Source organism: Bombina bombina, chromosome 3 (genome assembly GCF_027579735.1).
Source record: "Bombina bombina isolate aBomBom1 chromosome 3, aBomBom1.pri, whole genome shotgun sequence".
NCBI lineage: Eukaryota > Metazoa > Chordata > Amphibia > Anura > Bombinatoridae > Bombina > Bombina bombina.
Window position 1 is genome coordinate 187,047,811 of NC_069501.1, and position 16,429 is coordinate 187,064,239.

General features: G+C 36.7%; 1 protein-coding gene across 1 annotated transcript in view; it reads right to left on the bottom strand.

Moving 5' to 3' along the window:
* Positions 1–15,240, bottom strand: part of RIOX2 (ribosomal oxygenase 2) — a 231,024-nt gene extending 215,784 nt beyond the window's left edge. The window contains exon 1 of the mRNA XM_053706047.1: positions 15,130–15,240. The gene's annotated coding sequence lies outside the window, so the exon portion shown is untranslated. The remainder of the gene's footprint in view (positions 1–15,129) is intronic.
* Between the last annotated feature and the right edge of the window lie 1,189 nt (positions 15,241–16,429).

Below are 16,429 nucleotides of genomic sequence, written 5' to 3' on the forward strand. Positions count from 1 at the left end.
AGTGCTATCGTTATAAAAGCTTATATTCCCTTTTCATTTTTTTAAAATATGTCAGTTTTTCAGACCCGCTCTCTGTACTCTTCTGAGCGGGTCTGCTTTTATTACACAGCGCATCGGGCCAGCTGTATAGTCACAGCCCGGCCCGACCGCGCCATAACACTAAGTGCAGCTCGCTTAACGTTAATTACGAGGCAATTGTAACTAACACAGCATTGAATTTAAACACACTAGGTCTAACTAACAAGAGTGTTTTTACACCTGTACAGGTTAACCCTGGGGTACAGACATATATCCAACTGGTACAAAAGGATATTGAGGCTTTGGGTAAGGTATCTGGGTCCCACAAAAATTGTCAAAAATACAATAGGAATTTCACATTTGAAGATAAGTGTGCTTTTGGCAATTTAAATAACAATAAGCAATTAGCGGTGAAAGGAGCAGACAAGGGTGGGGCAATTGTTTTATTGGACAAGAAGTTTTCTGTCCAGGAAATTCAGACGCAATTGGCTGACCTTGAGGTGTATAAACCATTGACCCATAATCCTATTTTTGAGGTGAAAAAGGAGATTGATGCCTGTGTTAACTTTGCATTTAAAAATAGGATAATTTATTGTTGCTGGGATGGGCTCAGTATTACCTAAGGTGTCTATATATCTAGATAAAGTACTTAGGCCTTTTGTTGTGTCTAGTTCCTATATCCAGGATACAGGGGATTTTCTGGTTAAGCTACGTGATTTACAATTGGAGGGTAACAAGGGCATTTTGTTCAGTCTCGACGTGACATCATTGTATACTGCTATAACTCATGAGGCAGGGATTGGAGCAGTTGGCAAGGTTTTAAGTGAATCTGATAGATATACAGCCCCACAGGCAGAATTTATTTTGCAACTACTTAACATTGTTTTGAGGTTTAACTATTTTCTTTTTGAGGATAGTTATTACCTACAGCTCCAAGGTACAGCCATGGGTTCCAATGTCGCCCCCACATACGCCAACATTTTTATGAATATGTTTGAGGAACATTTTGTGTATAGTAATCCTTTATTTTTATCATATGGCGCCACTTGGTGGCGCTATATAGATGACGTGTTTGGCGTGTGGGGGGGGGGGGGTGACATTGGAACCCTAAAAAGTTTTGTAAATTACTTGAATATGGCTACCAGTCATATCAAATTTAAGTTGGTCTCCAGTGAGGAGAGTGTTGTATTTCTGGACACAGTGGTGTCAAAATGTGTGTCAGGTTTGACAGTTGACCTTCACAGAAAGGAAACAGACTGCAACACTCTCCTACACTATAAAAGTGCACATCCTCCCGCACTGGTTAGATCCCTACCTATTGAGACTGAAATTAATAATGCCCTGAAGACCCCTAGGGAAACCCTATTAGAGAGGAAGAACCACTTAGAACAGAAACCCCCTCAATTAGTTTTTGTAAGTCAATACTCAGCTTGGAATCAACAGGTTCTAAAAATTTTACGCAGACACTGGTATATTTTGGGCACCTGTAATCCTGGTGTTCAGGAATTCAAAATGGGAAAAAAATTAAAAGATGTTTTGGTTAGGGCGGATATTGGTCCCTCTAAGTCCCCTGGTCAGACATATACTGGGAAGAAAAATTTAGGGAGCTTTCCCTGTTTGAGTTGTTCCAACTGTAATAGCCTAATTAAAAGGACCAACTTTTAGTCATCCAAGTCTAGGTAAAAAATATTCCATTAAAGGGCACTACACTTGCAATACTGATTTTGTGGTCTATTTAATTAAATGCCCGTGTGGGCTGGGGTATGTGGGGGAGATCACACGCTCTGTACGTGAACGCATAATACAACACAAGAGTAACATCAGGACCAAAAAAAGTGAAGCCCCAGTAGCTCATCATTTTTTGTAAGCAGGGCATAACCTAAGTCAACTTAGGTTCCAAATATTAGAGCAGGTTAAACACCCTAGGAGAGGGGGTGACCGTATTAAATTATTAAAAAAACGTGAAGCGTTTTGGATTTATGAACTGGGTACGTTGTTTCCAGGGGGTATGAATAAGGAACTAGACTGGTCAATTTTTCTGTAACAATTTTTTGGTAATATATACAATACATAGTTGGATATTTAATTATGGGAGGTGAAACATACAATACAGAATTTATGTTCAAAAACATTATGTATTATATGAATATATGCTTGTACTTTTTATATATGCATATTGACTATGTGTAAATTCTATGCTTGGATGTTATATATATTTTGGTAAATGACCACTAGGTGGTAGTATTATGTAAAGGTAAAGTTAATTCTATAGAAGAAAAAACTAAGGGGACGCGCTACTAAAGAAACATGTGATGGTGTATAAATCGTGGTGTATCTGCTTAAATCGAAAGTGGGTGTTGTGCAAATAAAGATAAAAAATAAAAAATTGGTTGATAAGCGAATTTACAACTTGGCTCAGTGTGTGGTAACACCAACCACTATGGTGTGTTTAAGGCAAAATAATGCATTAAAAGGAGAAAAAATATATATAAAAATAAACATAAAAATCAACATATAACAAAACACTTGTGCAATTTGAACATATAAATATGTATAAGTGTCCCAGTGTCCAGTGTACTTGAAAAGTCCAAGACTTATAAGAGAGTGAGTGGAAACAGACAATGGACAGTCCACTTAAAAATAAAGGATATGGTAACAATCAAGAGTTCGTGATAGAAAGGCTTGCTCCGCTTGTGTCCACGGTGTACTGGATCAATGAATCTGTGAGGATATAAAAGCAACAACGGGCGCCAACATAGTGTGAATCGGTTTACATCAGCTGAGAAATAAAGTATAAGAAATATACTCACAAGTGGAGTGGCACCTTAAAGCAACAAGGTGCGTGCAGGCAGGCTGACATTCAAAACCAGCAGTCAGTACGCTGGAGGTCTCACCCGGGAAACCTATGGATTGATGGAGACAGGTGTGGCTTACGTCAGCTGTGGATCGTTTGAGAGGCCGGAATACCAGTGGAGAGGTGCAAACAACTGTGGATACTTTCTCCAGATGATCGTATTCGTGCAATCAGATTTAATCCCAAATGAAATGGTGATTGTCCAAATAAGGAAAAGTGTTCGATATCCAACCAAATATAAAATCAATAGGACATCAATATAAAATAGCAAAGAAACCGGGTCTGTATAAAAACAGAATATTTTATTTGCTACGCGTTTCTCAGTCCGTAAAGGACCGTTTCCTCAGGCATATACATAGGTGTTTCACAGGTGACTATTTATACCTGATAATGATCCGGAATCTAATCTGGAGGTCATCTCCAAACAATTGTACATTAAAAATATATTGTTAAAAACAAAGTAATAAAAGTGTCATATTGAGCATTGTTCGGAAATGATATACATGTCTTAAAAAAATGAATGAAAATTTTTTGCAAGTAACTATTTAAAAGCATGTTTGCACTAGTGATGTGACCTGTAATAATGTTACTGAAAATGCATCACCCTAACTAATATGCTCAGTAAGTGATCATTTCACAAATAGGGTAGTTAGGAAATGGCATAATAACCATTCAAAAAAAGAGAACAGCGCTTTTTTTGTCTTCAAAATATTTTAGGCTTCAATAAAGTTCTAGGTTGAGCTCGAACTCTTGACCCTATGTGTGCTAGGTTTGTGTTTATCTAAAAGAGCTAATCAAATGTGATGAAAAATTAGGTAATGTTGGTCTAGATATACCAAAAACATGCCAAAGTTATAGTATGAAAATAGATACCGAAAATTATACGAGTACCAATTTGTTGAACAATTATTATAGAGAGGCATCATGATTTGTTGCATGAATAGTATAATTGGATAATAACATAAAAAACAATCCCCAAAAAAGAGAATAGCGCTTTATCTATCTTGAAAATAATTTGAGATTCAATAAATTTCCAGGTTGGGCTCGAACCCATGACCTTATGTATACTAGATTTGTACTTATCTAAAAGAGCTAATCGGAAGTAATAACAAATTGTGTGATGTTGGTCTCGATATACCAAAGACATGCCAAAGTTATAGTAAGAAATAAAAGCAGAAAACTATCATAGTACCAATTTGTTGAACAATTGTTATTGCATAGCAACATGACTTGTTGCAAGAAGCAAACATGGTAATGAATATTAGATAGATGTTATTGGATTCTGAATGAGACTAAAAACGTACTTCACTATGTATATTGTATGATAATTGTTAATAAAATAATATATTTGTGTATGCGGTATGGTGGTCGCAAGAGTGAGTAGGATTTGGCAATGAAGATAAGTGGTAGTGATGGTGTTGTAGTTGGAAATAATATAGGTCTGATGTGAAGAAAATGATTAATGGTGAATTTTTCACCGGTTGTGGGGTGGACACAAACTCGTGTCCTTGTGTATGGCAAACCTATACTTGGTCTGATGGGCTATCTGTGAATGACAGATTATATAAGGATCTGGGTTTACTAGACTCTAAACTGGTGGGTGGATCTTATATTATTCAGGACTAATTACAATGTTTGGTCTAATTCATTCTCTTTATGTGCATGTACCTGAAATAATGTTTGAGTAATACAGATGTGTTTATAGAACCGGTGCAGTCTATTGATGTATACAAAGTATAATATATAATAAATTCTCTGTATTTGATGATAATGTGAATACATTTAAATGAAAGCTGCCAAATCAACATTGGCATTCAAACCCTGGGGGTACAGTGTTTTGAGTTTGTGTATCCAATATGTTTCTAATTGTCTAAGTTTAATTAGACGATCATAATCTGTCGAGGGGGGTACATGATCTATTGGAATGATTTTGAAAATGTCTGATCTACCATCATGTATCATTTCACAATGATTAGGAACACCATGGTTAATTTTACTTTTCTTGCAATTCTTGCAGTTGCGATAATGTTCACCCCAACGGGTGCGTATGTTTCTAGTAGTACGTCCAATATATTGGACCCCACATACACAGTTTAAAAGATAAACAATGTACTTCGATTCGCAATTGAGACGATGTGAGATCCGGTAAGTAAGACCGGTGGTATTAGATTTAAATGTTTTTAGGGAACTGATAAATTTGCACATATTACATCCTCTCTTGCCACATTTATAAGAACCATATGATCTTAAAAAGTTCAGAGTTTTTTTCGGATTATTAAGAGAAGATTGGCAATGTTTGACCCTTTTACTTGGTGCTAATTTGTTCCTAAGGGTTGGTGCCCGTCTATAGACGATTTTTGGTCTTTCTTTAACTATATTTTTCAATAAAGGGTCCTTTTGGATAATGTTCCAATGTTTGTACAATATATTGCAAATTTTTTTGTGGTTACTGTTGTATTGTGTTATAAAAAGAGGTTCGCTATCTGCCTTAACACTAGTGGGATCACTGGAATTAGTTGTTTTGTTTTCAAATTTGTTAAAAAAGAGATTTCTGTCTAGATCTCGTGCTCTATTAAGACAACGATCAAGTAGGTCTATAGGGTATCCCTTGTCAAGAAAACGTTGGTATAGAATCTTGCTTTGTGACTCAAAGGTGTTAATATCTGAGCAATTCCTCCGTATTCTTTGGAATTGACTGAAAGGGATATTTCTTTTCCACCCCATGTGGTGGTTACTGGAAAAATCCAGGTAACTGTTGCTATCCACCTTCTTAAAGAAGGTTTGGGAGACAACATTCCCTGTGCTATCCCAGCTCAACAGTAGATCTAAATACTCTATGGTACAATTCTGAATATTTGCTGTAAACGTGAGACCCATATGGTTGGTATTTAGGTGTTCAACTATGGAATTGGCTGATGTGAGATCCCCTCTTAAAATAAAGATAAGGTCGTCAATGTAGCGGCCATAGAATACCAGGTTCGCCCAAAAGCCTGCGGAGTAAATATATTGGTCTTCGAAAATCCCCATGAAGAGATTGGCAAAGCTTGGGGCGAACCTGGTACCCATGGCCGTACCCTTGACTTGTAAGAAAAATTTGTCCTGAAAAATAAAATAATTGTGTTTGAGTATATATTCTATCCCTTCTAAAATAAATTCCTTTTATTATCGAAGACCAATATATTTACTCCGAAGGCTTTTGGGCGAACCTGGTATTCTATGGCCGCTACATTGACGACCTTATCTTTATTTTAAGAGGGGATCTCACATCAGCCAATTCCATAGTTGAACACCTAAATACCAACCATATGGGTCTCACGTTTACAGCAAATATTCAGAATTGTACCATAGAGTATTTAGATCTACTGTTGAGCTGGGATAGCACAGGGAATGTTGTCTCCCAAACCTTCTTTAAGAAAGTGGATTTTTCCAGTAACCACCACATGGGGTGGAAAAGAAATATCCCTTTCAGTCAATTCCAAAGAATACGGAGGAATTGCTCAGATATTAACACCTTTGAGTCACAAAGCAAGATTCTATACCAACGTTTTCTTGACAAGGGATACCCTATAGACCTACTTGATCGTTGTCTTAATAGAGCACGAGATCTAGACAGAAATCTCTTTTTTAACAAATTTGAAAACAAAACAACTAATTCCAGTGATCCCACTAGTGTTAAGGCAGATAGCGAACCTCTTTTTATAACACAATACAACAGTAACCACAAAAAATTTGCAATATATTGTACAAACATTGGAACATTATCCAAAAGGACCCTTTATTGAAAAATATAGTTAAAGAAAGACCAAAAATCGTCTATAGACGGGCACCAACCCTTAGGAACAAATTAGCACCAAGTAAAAGGGTCAAACATTGCCAATCTTCTCTTAATAATCCGAAAAAAACTCTGAACTTTTTAAGATCATATGGTTCTTATAAATGTGGCAAGAGAGGATGTAATATGTGCAAATTTATCAGTTCCCAAAAAACATTTAAATCTAATACCACCGGTCTTACTTACCGGATCTCACATCGTCTCAATTGCGAATCGAAGTACATTGTTTATCTTTTAAACTGTGTATGTGGGGTCCAATATATTGGACGTACTACTAGAAACATACGCACCCGTTGGGGTGAACATTATCGCAACTGCAAGAATTGCAAGAAAAGTAAAATTAACCATAGTGTTCCTAATCATTGTGAAATGATACATGATGGTAGATCAGACATTTTCAAAATCATTCCAATAGATCATGTACCCCCCTCGACAGATTATGATCGTCTAATTAAACTTAGACAATTAGAAACATATTGGATACACAAACTCAAAACACTGTACCCCCAGGGTTTGAATGCCAATGTTGATTTGGCAGCTTTCATTTAAATTTATTCACATTATCATCAAATACAGAGAATTTATTATATATTATACTTTGTATACATCAATAGACTGCACCGGTTCTATAAACACATCTGTATTACTCAAACATTATTTCAGGTACATGCACATAAAGAGAATGAATTAGACCAAACATTGTAATTAGTCCTGAATAATATAAGATCCACCCACCAGTTTAGAGTCTAGTAAACCCAGATCCTTATATAATCTGTCATTCACAGATAGCCCATCAGACCAAGTATAGGTTTGCCATACACAAGGACACGAGTTCGTGTCCACCCCACAACCGGTGAAAAATTCACCATTAATCATTTTCTTCACATCAGACCTATATTATTTCCAACTACAACACCATCACTACCACTTATCTTCATTGCCAAATCCTACTCACTCTTGCGACCACCATACCGCATACACAAATATATTATTTTATTAACAATTATCATACAATATACATAGTGAAGTACGTTTTTAGTCTCATTCAGAATCCAATAACATCTATCTAATATTCATTACCATGTTTGCTTCTTGCAACAAGTCATGTTGCTATGCAATAACAATTGTTCAACAAATTGGTACTATGATAGTTTTCTGCTTTTATTTCTTACTATAACTTTGGCATGTCTTTGGTATATCGAGACCAACATCACACAATTTGTTATTACTTCCGATTAGCTCTTTTAGATAAGTACAAATCTAGTATACATAAGGTCATGGGTTCGATCCCAACCTGGAAATTTATTGAATCTCAAATTATTTTCAAGATAGATAAAGCGCTATTCTCTTTTTTGGGGATTGTTTTTTATGTTATTATCCAATTATACTATTCATGCAACAAATCATGATGCCTCTCTATAATAATTGTTCAACAAATTGGTACTCGTATAATTTTCGGTATCTATTTTCATACTATAACTTTGGCATGTTTTTGGTATATCTAGACCAACATTACCTAATTTTTCATCACATTTGATTAGCTCTTTTAGATAAACACAAACCTAGCACACATAGGGTCAAGAGTTCGAGCTCAACCTAGAACTTTATTGAAGCCTAAAATATTTTGAAGACAAAAAAAGCGCTGTTCTCTTTTTTTGAATGGTTATTATGCCATTTCCTAACTACCCTATTTGTGAAATGATCACTTACTGAGCATATTAGTTAGGGTGATGCATTTTCAGTAACATTATTACAGGTCACATCACTAGTGCAAACATGCTTTTAAATAGTTACTTGCAAAAAATTTTCATTCATTTTTTTAAGACATGTATATCATTTCCGAACAATGCTCAATATGACACTTTTATTACTTTGTTTTTAACAATATATTTTTAATGTACAATTGTTTGGAGATGACCTCCAGATTAGATTCCGGGTCATTATCAGGTATAAATAGTCACCTGTGAAACACCTATGTATATGCCTGAGGAAACGGTCCTTTACGGACTGAGAAACGCGTAGCAAATAAAATATTCTGTTTTTATACAGACCCGGTTTCTTTGCTATTTTATATTGATGTCCTATTGATTTTATATTTGGTTGGATATCGAACACTTTTCCTTATTTGGACAATCACCATTTCATTTGGGATTAAATCTGATTGCACGAATACGATCATCTGGAGAAAGTATCCACAGTTGTTTGCACCTCTCCACTGGTATTCCGGCCTCTCAAACGATCCACAGCTGACGTAAGCCACACCTGTCTCCATCAATCCATAGGTTTCCCGGGTGAGACCTCCAGCGTACTGACTGCTGGTTTTGAATGTCAGCCTGCCTGCACGCACCTTGTTGATTTAAGGTGCCACTCCACTTGTGAGTATATTTCTTATACTTTATTTCTCAGCTGATGTAAACCGATTCACACTATGTTGGCGCCCGTTGTTGCTTTTATATCCTCACATTATGTAAAGGTGTTCTATATATTATATACAGGTGATGTATTTCGGTAAATGACCACTAGGTGGTAGTATTATATAAAGGTGTTCTATATATTATATACAGGTGATTTAATTAGCTTGTAAGGTGGGGTTTGTACAGGTATTTAACCCCTTAACGACCAAGGACGTACGCCACACGTCCTAAAAAAAAATGCAGTTAATGACCGAGGACGTGTGGCGTACGTCCTTGGTCTGGAAAGCAGCTGGAAGCGATCCTGCTCGCTTCCAGCTGCTTTCCGGTTATTGCAGTGATGCCTCGATATGGAGGCATCCTGCAATAACCCCCCTTGGCCATCCGATGCAGAGAGAGCCACTCTGTGGCCCTCTCTGCACCGGACATCGATGGCCGGTATCGTTGGTGGGTGGGAGCCGACTTGGGAGGCGGGTGGACGGCCATCGGTGAGATCTGGAAGGTGAAGGGGGGCGGGATCGGGGGCGGAGCCTTCGGGGGCGCGCACGGGCGCGCACGCGTGCACGGGGGGGTGGCGGGCGGGCGCGTGCACGGGGCGGGAGCGGGTGGGAACCGCTACACTACAGAAAAAAATGTAAAAGTAAAATGTCAAATAAAATGAAATACTTATTTTTTGAAAACGATCTAAGGGATCTGGAAGGGGTGGAGGGTTGGTATTGGGGGGGGGAAGCTACACTACAGAAAAGGGACATTTTTTAATTAAAAAAAAAGCATATTATTCACTAAAATGGGTACTGGCAGACAGCTGCCAGTACCCAAGATGGCGCACATTAAGTCAGAGGGGGAGGGTTAGAGAGCTGTTTGGTGGGGGATCAGTGAGGTTGGGGGCTAAGGGGGATCCTACACAGAAGCATATGTAAATATGCAAAAAAAATGCAAAAAAAAAGCCCAAATTTTCCTTTTCTGCCAGTACTTAAGATGGCGGGGACATTTGTGGGGTAGGGGAGGGAAGAGAGATGTTTGGGAGGGATCAGGGGGTCTGATGTTTCAGGTGGGAGGCTGATCTTTACACTAAAGCTAAAATTAACCCTGCAAGCTCCCTACAAGCTACCTAATTAACCCCTTCACTGCTAGCCATAATACACGTGTGATGCGCAGCGCCATTTAGCAGCATTCTAATTACCAAAAAGCAACGCCAAAGTCATATATGTCTGCTATTTCTGAACAAAGGGGATCCCAGAGAAGCATTTACAACCATTTGTGCCATAATTGCACAAGCTGTTTGTAAATTATTTCAGTGAGAAACCTAAAATTGTGACAAATTTAACATTTTTTTTTAATTTGATCGCATTTGGCGGTGAAATGGTGGCATGAAATATACCAAAATGGGCCTAGATCAATACTTGGGGTTGTCTACTACACTACACTAAAGCTAAAATTAACCCTAGAAGTTCCCTACATGCTCCCTAATTAACCCCTTCACTGCTGGGCATAATACACGTGTGGTGCGCAGTGGCATTTAGCGGCCTTCTAATTACCAAAAAGCAATGCCAAAGCCATATATGTCTAATATTTCTGAACAAAGGGGATCCCAGAGAAGAATTTACAACCATTTATGCCATAATTGCACAAGCAGTTTGTAAATAATTTCAGTGAGAAACTGAAAGTTTGTGAAAAAAATTGTGAAAAAGGGAACGATTTTTTGTATTTGATCGCATTTGGCGGTGAAATGGTGGCAAGAAATATACCAAAATGGGCCTAGATCAATACTTTGGGATGTCTTCTAAAAAAAAATATATACATGTCAATGGATATTCAGGGATTCCTGAAAGATATCAGTGTCCCAATGTAACTAGCGCTAATTTTGAAAAAAAATGGTTTGAAAATAGCAAAGTGCTACTTGTATTTATGGCCCTATAAGTTACAAAAAAAGCAAAGAACATGTTAACATTTGGTATTTCTAAACTCAGGACAAAATTTAGAAACTATTTAGCATGGGTGTTTTTTGGTGGTTGTAGATATGTAACAGATTTTGGGGTTCAAAGTTAGAAAAAGTGTGTTTTTTTCCATTTTTCCTCATATTTTATAATTTTTTTATAGTAAATGATAAGATATGATGAAAATAATGGTATTTTTAGAAAGTCCATTTAATGGCGAGAAAAACGGTATATAATATGTGTGGATACAGTAAATGAGTAAGAGGAAAATTTCAGCTAAACACAAACACCGCAGAAATGTAAAAATAGCCTTGGTCCCAAACGGACAGAAAATGGAAAAGTGCTCTGGTCACTAATTTGTGAACTTTTTGGCAATACAGTGGTGCGACTATCTTTTACACTGTTACCTTTGTTTGGGGGTGTTGTGCAATGCCCCTTAGTTTGCACACTGTGTAAATCCCAGGTGCTGGATCTTTGGAACTTTTACTATAGAAATGTTAGCAGTGGTCGGCTTACAGATTCTGCTGTGTGGCAGACTTACATAGCTGTGCTACCTGGCCAGCGTATTCTCCGTGCATGGCGGAAGTACTCACAGCATCTTCACTGCCTAGGTCTCACAGCTGTTGACTCGAAGCAGTCTGTCAATGGACTCAATCCTGCTGTAATATCCTTAGTTTTTCCGGCTGGCTTGTTCTAGATCATGTAGATCTTGCAATCCATCCAGTACTTCAAAAAGGATTATGGCTCCACAGTGTTACTTCTACGCGTTTCAGCACCAGGGTGCCTTTATCAAGATGGATCTGTGGAGTAACTGTGCTCATTTTATATGGTCTTAGGTACCTGTATGTTAAAATGGATCTTAAAGCTGTATTTATTTCCGTTTGTTAATAGAATTATAAACAAAGTTCATATGATTAACTTGAGCACTGTATCAATATGTTGAGACAAAAAATGCAAAAGAGCAAAAAATCGGATTATTTTCTATAAGTCAAAGCAATGAACACTTCAATATGCAAATTTTAAAAACAACATATATGTGTAAAACGGACACTAATTTACTCATATGGTATAGAGAATGATATCTATACAGGGATAAGGCAGATAATTTTAAGTTGTTCTATAATGGGACATTTTTTAAATACATATATAAATCTTATAAAGGGGGGAAGATACATATATAAATCTATAAATCTGTTTATAGAGATGTTTCTACAGAATGTCGTTAAAGGAGGAGCAAATTCCTTGATATCCATATCTAACCAGAAGATAGGGTGATGTTGTCTATATTATATGCTATATTCTGAAGAGTCCATAAGGACTCATATTAAAATTAAATTTATTAGACTAGGCAGGGTACTTAATTAAATGGGTTTAGGCCCAGTTCTGCGTTGAGCCTCCCCGGGATAATGAAGCAAAATTCACTATTAATTCTGCCTCAGTATCTAATAATTGTTTCGTTATATTGCCACCTCTAATTTAATAAGGTAAACTATGTTTGTATCTGTACATTCAATTTGCATATTGAAGTGTTCATTGCTTTTACTTATAGAAAATAATCCGATTTTTTGCTTCTTTTGCTTTTTGTCTCAACATATTGATACAGTGCTCAAGTTAATCATATGAACTTTGTTTATAATTCTATCAACAAACGGAAATTAATACAGCTTTAAGATCCATTTTAACATACGGGCTATACATACGGGTACCTAAGACCATATAAAATGAACACAGTTACTCCACAGATCCATCTTGATAAAGGCACCCTGGTGCTGAAACGCGTAGAAGTAACACTGTGGAGCCATAATCCTTTTTGAAGTACTAGACAGATTACAAGATCTACATGATCTAGAACAAGCCAAGGATATTATGGCAGTATCGAGTCCATTGACAGACTGCTTCGAGTCAACAGCTGTGAGACCTAGGCAGTGAAGACGCTGTGAGTACTTCCGCCAGGCACGGAGAATACGCTGGCCAGGGAGCGCAGCTAGGTAAGTCTGCCACACAGCAGAATCTGTAAGCCGACCACTGCTAACATTTCTATACCTTTAAACAAAGACACGCAAAAACACACTTGACCGGTCAAGAGACTTTTCACTAACGCTCACTTGGGAAATACAAATTGTCTAGTCACACGATTATCACTAAAAGCACGGAGTCCTGCATAGGATCCAAACCTACTATTTTTTATACTAGTTCACTATAATCTGCATAAAAAAACTGCAACCAAGACCGAGGCTGTTTTAAATTTTATATTTATACAACGGATACCTCAGTTTTTTGAAACATCCGGAACACAGCCAATTTAAGTCATACGACTTTATAAATTCTTGCAACATAATATAAACTTTTGCAACTATATTATTGAGATTATACTGAGTAACGCTAAAGTGTCAGTTTATTGAACATTTTCACACAATCTCTTGCACGCAATTGTTTTGAATATTGCTATTTGCACAGATATGAATGTATTACTAAGCAAAAAACATTTTCAGAACTTGTTTTGATTGCTCATTGTAGCGTTGTATATTAAATTGGGACATTTGAGCCCACTTGTTTATGACTTATAACCGTCTAATTTTAAAACTGCCTTATTACTATTTGTTTTGTTTAGGTGTGGCCACAACTTTTTATTGAATTTTGTATTTTTATGTCAGCATGGTTCACTATATCAGTATCTACTGATTATAGAGGCTAATAATTTCCTCTTTTAAGTATATTACAATTTGTGAGTATATCATTACCCTCAGCTTGTTAGCGCCACTCTATTTTCTATCTTCAATTGTTTTTACTTGTATGACCGCGTGGAGAGATCACGGTCTATATTAGAGAGGCTAAGAGGGATAGACCAGGTCCAGATTTTCTTTCTGTTTTATAGTATTCTTGAGCTCAATAGTAGTTCCATAGTGCACTATGGTAATATTTATTTTCCCTCATATCTGGCAGCTGTGACAGTAATAAATTGCCACCGTGTGTGTATATATATATATATATATATATATATATATATAGATATAGATATAGATATAGAGAGAGAGAGAGAGAGAGAGAGAGAGAGATAGATATAGATATACACACCACATATGCGCAATTCCAGAATATTTTAAGTGATAATTTGTAAAGTATAATACAATACTGGGCAGAGATTCCCATTATACAGAGTTGGAAAAAAAAGACACTCTAATCTCTAGCTGTATGTTATAAAGCAGCCTATGAGACTGAAATCTGGCTTCCACCAATCGTTGTGTGCCCCCCTTTGGCGTCCAGCTCATGGGGCATGCAACGATTGGAGGAAACCGGAATCGTCATTGATATGCTAAAGAAGGTAGGAGATGCGGGCGTAGGAAAGGTGGTATGTTTACCATAACTAAGAGGGAAATATTTTAAAAACGAAGCGTCTTTCAAAAATGTAATAAATTAAAGTGTCCCTGTTTTAAAGATTAACTTTATATACTGTCCAGTATTGTGTTATACTTTACAATAACTTTAAGGGAGAAAAACTAATTGTAATGACTTTGAAATTGTGAGTATTTGGTATTACTTTGACTTTCCTAACCCTTTTAAACTTTATTTAACACGATTTTTTAAACAATGCATCTTATAACAACATATTAAAAACAAAAACAAAGTACAATGTCTTTTTTCATTATATTATTACAAATCAAGTAACCTCCTAGGATATTTTCCACCCAGTCTCCATTAAACATTTACCAGAGTATAATACATAACTTTATCTTATAATAACTTTCCTTGGAATATTTATTTACTAAACAATTATTATTCTCCTCTCTCTGTCTCTGCTTATAACTCTATAAAAGTCTCTTCTCATAAAAGGAACGTATAGAAATAAAAAGGAAAACTCATACAAAAGCCTGACAATATTTTATTATTATCTCAATGCAGCAATATTACTTTACACAAATAGAGCTCATAAGGGAACGTTACCACGTGCAAACTTCCATCTCAAATTACACATTTTTTTTTTTAAGAATTAGCAAAAACAGCAAAGTTCTTCTGCTTATGACTGTGGGCAAATCTACACTTATTACATAAATATAGCTAAGGAGCAACGGATCTTACTGTGTATTTCTGAACTTGGAACGAGTCCTCCTGTCACACTTCTACGGAAGCCTCTCAGTTTAAAACTACTAATCCCAGCCGGCTGTGTGCACACCACGTGACTGCACTCAACATCCCAGAATGCATAGCTATAGCACAGCTCTAATCATTAAAAGGGCAATGACAAAAATATTACTTACTAAATAAGATAGCGCCCTCTATCGATCCCTCTTGTGATCATGTGACTGATGCAGTGATCGTATTGTACAGAGTTGAGGAGGAAGCAGAAGGGTGGGAGACTCAAATCAATAGGCTGCTTTATAACATACAGCCAGAGATGTATAGATTGTGTTTTTTCAACTCTGTATGTGTCCAGGATTTGTGCTAGAAACACGAAGAACAGGGTGTGGGAAAATATTACACATGGATCCCAACATTTGTTTTTATTATTTATTTTGTAGGAGAGAAGCTGCTATCTGTGACAGCAGATGAGCAGTGGGAAAACACTAAGATAAGTAAACTGAACTTGCAAACTATACACAAATTGTTGTTTTTTGTATGTTTGTGGGGGTATCAGTCATTACATAATTAGTGAAATTCAGATAGATTTGTTAATATGTATATTTTAAACTTGCATTTAAAACAAAAGAGTTAATTAGCTTCTATTATCACTATATATCTTAACTACCTTCTTTATGTGCTGGTTATGTTACTCTGTCCGAGGACTGGATTCTGATTTGCTTATCAGTTGAAGAAGAAGGCAGCTACGTAACGGTCGGGGGAGTTCGGCTGCCATTTTTACCGGTTATTAGAGAGGTTAGCGACGCTGATTAGGAAAGAAGCAAGGCGGCATGACAGGAGGGGTATAGTGCAGGCGCATCTTCGGTTTTTTATTTTCAATATACAATCATGTTAAATGAAGTGTTGACTGTCCCTTTAAGTGTTTTCCACACAAACACATCCAGACACTTCTGTATCTAACAACATTTTACTGCAAAACATTTGGGTCCTTTCAGAACCAACACTTTTTTCTGAAAAACAGCCGTATCCTGCCGGATCCATGCCTAAGTTCGACAGATACACACACATCTAAGTGTTTTCCACACAAACACATCCAGACACTTCTGGATCTATCAATATTTTACACAAAAACATTTGGGTCCTTTTTAAAACCAACATTTTGTTACAGAAAAACAGCCGGATCCTACCGGATCCATGCCTAATTTGACAGATACACACAAATTTAAGTGTTTTCCACACAAACACATCCAGACACTTCTGTATCCAACAACATTTTATTTAACCCTTTAAGGACACAGCT